This window comes from Gymnoscopelus braueri (assembly GCF_963280865.1).
Source record: "Gymnoscopelus braueri genome assembly, chromosome: 3".
Taxonomy (NCBI): domain Eukaryota; kingdom Metazoa; phylum Chordata; class Actinopteri; order Myctophiformes; family Myctophidae; genus Gymnoscopelus; species Gymnoscopelus braueri.
In genome coordinates this window covers 15,966,638-15,973,729 of record NC_137612.1, presented here as the reverse complement: position 1 = coordinate 15,973,729, position 7,092 = coordinate 15,966,638, and the positions used below count along the sequence as shown (strand labels likewise).

The window sequence follows — 7,092 nt, the reverse complement described above, 5'->3', positions numbered from 1 at the left end:
TGTCACAGTGCAGGGCCACTTGTAACCACACCTCCCCACATGGAATAAAACTAGGCTATTAGTTTGTAGGGTAAAAGTATGGTTTGTATACATAGATAGATGAAACCAGGTTCAAATCACTTCTCTTAGATATATTAAAAAACAACCATTTAAAGTAAGTAGTAAACTATATATCACCAATAACTATTAATTACAGATTTTGTTTAGCTAAAATATCAGGAAGCACAGGTGGCTCTAGTATTAGAAAACACTTATGATCAGAATGCTGTTTGATGACATCTCTGCAGATTACTGGGTTGAACCTATTCAGTTCCATCTTCAAGCCACTAGATGGCAGAAGTCTCAAAGCAAAACTTTTACCGGCGGTACAAGAATACAAGTTCTCCATCAGCCCTAACCCTGACCTGTTAGTGACTCATACTGCACCATTGTTTGACTAACGTCAGAGTCACTGCCTGCATGTTAGCCTACTACCTCACTACCAGAGTATGTTTTTAAGGTTCTGTGCATGGGAGTAAGCATACTGTAACAGCAAGCAGTGAATACAATTCAGCCAGGACTTGCTCCCAGCATTATTACAACGTAATGTTCTCAAAAAGGATCCTCCTGCAGGGTTCACAAAGTTCAGATTTAAGATCACAAAGGTCAGATTGAAGACCTAAATCAATCGATAGCCTTTGTCTGGAGGACGACTCTGGGATTTAAAATATCCAACCTGACAAGCTTAGGGTGGGAAACATTTCTTTTTTTTACTCACAGGCTTGCATATAATGTCATTTACATATCCTTGTTATATTTATATGTTTTATTCTTATATACTGCAGGGTGGTAGACTGTTGCGCCTTATCTACTGTATCTTAATTGATCAGGGTTGTTAGAAAGCATTTGTGACTATATGTCTATTGGAATCTGCAACCCCAAAAACAAATGTATAGACACAAAACTTTATTTCTATGTTTTATAGATCATATTGTCGCAACTAGTTTTCCAGCCGCCATCTTACACGCCATCTTTGCTAAAACATTTCACATAACAGTCATGACAAAAACTACCCTCATAATAATGCAATGTGAGACCCATAAAATAGTTAAGATCAGCATTAATTTATTTTTGATAATTATGCTGAAATAGGACATATTGGTACAACTCCTGGAACCCATCTTGAAACATGGTGGCCATGTTGAATTTTTCGAGTGGCCAGCGTAATTTTTGGCCCCTAACAATGTGCCAAATTTAATCCTTGTATCACAACCTGAAAGATTCTATCACTATCTGCTCCGCTAAGGTGGCGGCCATTTTGAAAAAATGGTCGCCAACTTGGATTTTTGAGCGGCCATCGCCTTTTTCCATAAGAGTGGCCCTTACAGAGTATTTGTGCCAAATGTCATGCTTGCATCACAAAGTGAACGATTATGTCATTAATCTGATGCACTAGAGTACAGAAGTCCTGACGTCACTCGTTCATCCCCTGGGTCGTAAAGTAATTTCGCTATTGGAGAATAACATTGGGTCATCTTAGAATCGTCTCATATAAGAATTGTGGTCCAAAAATAAACAAACTGTCAGTCTCTGCGATATTGTCAGGGAGGTGGCTCTGTATCGTTTATGATAGTCAGTCACTCATATTTGATACAGTCTGTTTCTGGCGAAAATGTAACTAATTCGGCGGAAGTAACATTAACGTTTTCTCACCGTCAGTTGATGCTTCATATCCATAAGAATCAAATCGACGGGATCATTTGTTTATTTTTGGAACACAGTTCTTATTTGACGCGATATTAAAAACATCTATGGGAATTCAGAATGGGGGTGGAAAACCGTGACCCAGGTAGGATGCGTAAATTACGTCAGACTTCGGTGCTCTATAACACTATGTTGTTTTATGCTTTTGCTTTTCTTTTTTTGCTTTAGCGTTAAATTATTTGTACTTTTTCTGTAATTGTATTCTTGCTCTGTAAAAGCACTTTGAGCTGCATTTCATGTCATGAAAGGTGCTATACAAATAAATGTTGTTATTATTATTATAAGAAGAACTAAAGAGGTGAAGGACTCGCACACCACAAAGAATTCAAGGATGACTCCTTACATGCTCAACAACCCTAAAGGTGCTCAAGTGCACCGTGACAGGACAACGTGACAGGACAACGTGACAGGACAAACGTGTCGGTCAGGAGACCATCGCACTTGTCTTGGCACTTTCTTGTGACTGAGACATTTTCTAAGTCTCTGTCTAAGAAGTCATCCTTAAAGAGATAGTTCACCCCCAAAATGACTTTTTTTTCGATCGATTACTCACCCCACAGATACTTGAATTCATGGATATTTTTTTGTTTTTGTCGTATTCCTAAGCCAATAATTTGATGACCGGCAGCGGTTTCCGGTAGGAGACACGAAAGAGTCTCCTTTGGGTCTCCTACCGGAACCGCTGCCTATACCGGTCCGCTGGTAAAAAAGTCTCCATGGGATGACTAATCGATAGAAAAAAAGAATTATTTTGGGTGAACTATCCCTTTAATTGTTTGTAGCGTGCGAGTCCCTCACTTCTTCAGTTCTTCTTTTATTCTTCTGCACCACAGATTTTATTGCATCTTTAATTTATTACCAATTAAATCACTGTCTCATATTTTCTGAATAGTACTGTGTGTCAATAAAGCACAGTCTAATTATTATTCTTAGAAGGTATGCACTGTGGCGATATCCATCACATGCTTCCATATACGCTACAATTGCCCCTGGATTTCCTGCACTATTTGCTGCTTCCTGGACACCACCCAATTCCTAATGGACGCCTCACAGTAAACCCGTCAGTCGTGGTGGTGTGGAATGGGCCTGTTTCTCGTCTTCTCTAATTATTGTCTCCTAAATACGCCCCCCCACCCGACCCAACCCCAGTCGACCCCTCTTTCTGCCCCTTCTCTCTCACTCATAGCATGTACGTGTGTGTCTCAGCACATTCCTATCTTTATGTGTCACGTAGCACAGCCTCACACACAGTAAAACACCACTGCCCTCTCAAGAATCAGTCAGGTCAGAGGGTCCTGTGTGTTAATTTACCCCGATCACACCCCTCACACCGAGCGACCAACCAGTAAGATCTTATGTGGAAAAGAAATAAAACCTGAAATCGCACATCAGTGGTTCTCAAACTGTTTCATGTCAAGGACCCCCAAAATTATTTGTATTTGTCCGCGGACCCCCATCTCAAAATATTTAGTTCCAGGGACCCCCAGAAGCAAAGATTTGAGTTACAAATGTTTGCTTAAAAAATACATATATATTCAAAGGTTTGCAAAAAAAAAATCAATTTGTTTTGCTGGGTACCCCCTGGAAACCCCCCCCAAGGACCCCTGGGGGTCCCCGGACCCCACTTTGAGAACCAATGTCGTACATCCTTACAATTCAGTCATCAAAGGGATTCCTGGGGTAATCCTGTACATCTGTAATCACTGTATATTAATTCATGCATTTGTCCAGGGGGTTGTGGTTCAAGTCAATAAACCATTGGTCAGTTCATCATGTCCATATATGGCTGCCTTGGAACCAAGCACAACACTCCCATTGTGGACTGAAAACATCACTGTTTGCGTCAGCCAAGCAAAACATGCGTGATTCCAGATTAGTTCATGCTCTTTACAGCCACTTTCCACGTTACTTGCCCCTGAGCTTTTTCATATTTAGTTTCCAGCCCAGAACGACACCTAGTTCGACTGTTTCTGATTGGCTTAGTACTAGGGTGTGGACTGTTTTTCAGCGCTGCCACAATGCGCTACACAAAAAGGGTGCTGTAAAAGTTTAGCGACAGGGGGACCACGGGCTGTTTCTGCAATGAATCAGGCAACAATTGTCAATGACTTCAGAAAAGATATCCAGAGAGTGAAGAATGAATTCAGTTTCCTGCTGTTTGATGTTTATTTTTAAACGTGACTGTCATGGCACGATAAGCTTTTCCAAGGGGAAGTGTGTAGGCTGTGTAACACGTGCAACCATGGCAACACATGCAAAACAAAGAAATGCAGCTGAGCGCCCCAAAGAGACAATGTATCTCCCTGTGCGGAAAACTAAGGGGGAAAAGCTCTGTACAGTCCTGCATGAATAACAATGTGCACACGAGCATTGTTGCAGTGCACTCAAACACATTGACAGCTTTTTAATGCAGCTGATTAACATATCTGGAAAACAAGCAGCATCATCTAAAAGATGCCAATTGTTACGAATAATCTAGAAATGCATGATTTTATCTGAGGTAGGTTTCCTGCATTGACCGCAAACTATTTGATCTACTGCTTTATTAGGGCCATTCACACTGAGCACTATAACTATAACGATAACTATAAAAATATAGTTTTAAAAATCGTTCTAAAGTGGATGGCAGAGTTCACAACAACTATAACAAAAGTACAATGGTGAATGATATAGTTATTGTTATAGTTATGGTGATTGATTGATTGATTGATTGAATACTTTAAAGGTTTAATGACATTCACTTTTACACCACATTCAAAGTCTTTGTCCTGGTCCTTCAAAAGTGTACAAAAAGTTTTAAGTGAAAATTCCATTCCAGTGATCCATGGCAGGTGTTTTTCTCTCACATTTCTAAAGCCTTTTCAACTGCAATGAAAAAAGAAATCTTTGCCTGCGGGTGTCGCTGGTGAGGGATTTTGCCTGTCAATCATCGCCTCTGCTCCGCCCCCCCCCAAAGGAAAGGATAGGGGAGGGGAGGGGCGAGGAGGAGAGTGGGCGGGATTAATCGACTGTGACCTCACTGTCGAAGGGCCAAGCTCAGATTACTTTTCAGCCTAATTATTCAGAAAACCCCAGACCACAGAAAATCCACTGAATGTTCTAAGTTCAGGTTTTTTGGGTGTAATTGAGGTCATAAAACCCCAAATAAAACATTGAAAATAAAAAAAGTGAAAATGAATGTCATGATACCTTTAAGAGGATTTTAACCCCAAGAAAGCTTATGGCTTGTTTCCATTGGGGTGTTTTGTACTCATTCATCGAAACATTTAATGACAAATATACACTAATACGCAAAACATCATAAAAAACAGTTAGAAAACTAAAACTAAAATATGTACAGTGCTCAGTGTGTGAATGGCGCATTGAACTCACCAGCTGTACACTGGGTTTATTGTCACAGACATGCCACAGGTGGAGAAGAGAGAAGGGTGGGGAAACCACAGAACCAAGATGGGGATGAGAAATTATGTCAAGCAAAAAAAGAAAAAGACAAGCACTGTTTGCTCTTTACTTAGCAGATAAGAACGGAATGTTAATGAACAGTCTGTGTCTTCTGAATGAAGCACTGGGTGTGTGGCTCACTGCTCAAGGCTGATTAATGTAACATGCTATATATCACGCACTGTACGTTGATGAATTGAATACCTAGGACCCCAATGGAAACAAGACCGCAAGGACTTTTTTGGGTGTTATCCTTTTAGACAAAGTGTTTGACTGCACTCGTGCGGTTTTTTACATTTCTGTCTAATAAAATATTCAATCAATCAATCAAAACGTGAATCTATGCTGCAGGTAATACATATATTAAGACTATAAAAGACTTGGGTAGACAGAAATGTTTGATAAAGCAGTAAAACAAATGTAATAACTTTTTGATTTGGGTGGAGGGTCTGTGCAGCGGTGGAAAAGTACATTTACTTAAGTATTGTACTTATAAGTACAATTTTGAGGTATTTGCTTTACTTGAGTATTTCCAATTTCCAATACTTTCACTTCTACTCCACTACATCTCGGATTCAAATATTGTACTTTTACTCTCTTTTACTCTTACATTTATTTGAAATCTTTAGTTACTAGTTACTTTAAAGATTTTTATTATTATTACAAAACATACATTAACCACTTCAACCCTATATACATTTCGGCCATTTGAAAATAGCCGATCTACAAGCTCACAATGCGACGCATTGTGAGCTTGTAGATCTGCTATTTTCAAAATATGTTATACATTTGAAAACTTGTGAAATGGGACATTCTGCATAACAAGCACTTTCTACTTTTTGTACATTTTGATACCAATACTTTTGTACTTTTTCTCAAGTCAATTTAAAATTCCGGACTTTTACTTGTAACAGAGTATTTCTACATTACAGTATTGATACGTTTTACTCAAGTAAGACATGTGAGTACTTCTTTCCATCACTGGGTCTGTGTAAGTGAGACCTGAACAGCGGATCGAGGAAACATGGGCTAAGCAGGTTCTCCCACAATTATGAGACATGCAGGCAATGTCAACAGAGACATAAAGCATATCACACCACGCACACATGGGCTTCTGTGCAATATGACAGGAGTCTGAGAACTGCTGCAAAGGGGAAGAGGAGACCCTTAAATCTGTCTCTTCATTATTAAAGGTTTTATTGCTGTATAATACTGTACTGTATGTACAGTATGCATGTAACTGCATGCACGTATGCATGACAATGCGTGTTTGTGCACGTCTCTGTCTGTATGCACGTACAGTATGTAAATATACCGTGTATGTGCAGTTTGCACGTTTGGCTGGGTTTGCATACCTTATATGCCAACCAAACGCCTTAGCGTTAACTTTACAGTGTGGCTCCTGTTTTGTGTTTTAATGTGAACAAAGGTTTATTGTATGCAATAATATCAGTGCAGTACAACTATCATATCATAATAAATAATATGTTATACACAACCTTATAGTTCACAGTCAGCAAGCACAGCTCAAAAAGTTTTTCTGGAAGCAGAAAACTCACCCAGAGTTTCCACTCTAGCTTCCCATGCAGAGTCTGGCAAAGTGCGTGTTATGTAAGAATAGTGCAGTGTACTCTATGTGCTGTAAATGTGTAACATGATTCTCTATTTTTTTCTCCCTTCTTTTCTTTCCTGGACCATTACCCCATCTTTCTCCTCCCCTCCCTCCCACCCACCTCCCCCCCTCACACTCCTAGCTAAGCACACTGGCCAATCACGCTGTGCCTCAGTACCTCCCCTGCTCTGATAAAAGGGACCCAGAGACCAGGGTGGGTCTATCTGTTCTGCGCCGTCTCCCAGCTTCCACTAAAACACACCACCTCAGTGCCGTATAGGATCCGTCTGCAACCA

The 7,092-nt window shown here is 40.0% G+C and overlaps 1 protein-coding gene across 1 annotated transcript in view; it reads left to right on the top strand.

The window, feature by feature from the left end:
* The first annotated feature begins 7,012 nt into the window (after positions 1-7,012).
* The window catches only part of LOC308080529 (keratin, type II cytoskeletal 8-like), a 7,282-nt gene continuing 7,202 nt past the window's right edge, over positions 7,013-7,092 (top strand). The window contains exon 1 of the mRNA XM_080422425.1: positions 7,013-7,092. This exon is cut by the window's right edge and continues 513 nt beyond it. The gene's annotated coding sequence lies outside the window, so the exon portion shown is untranslated.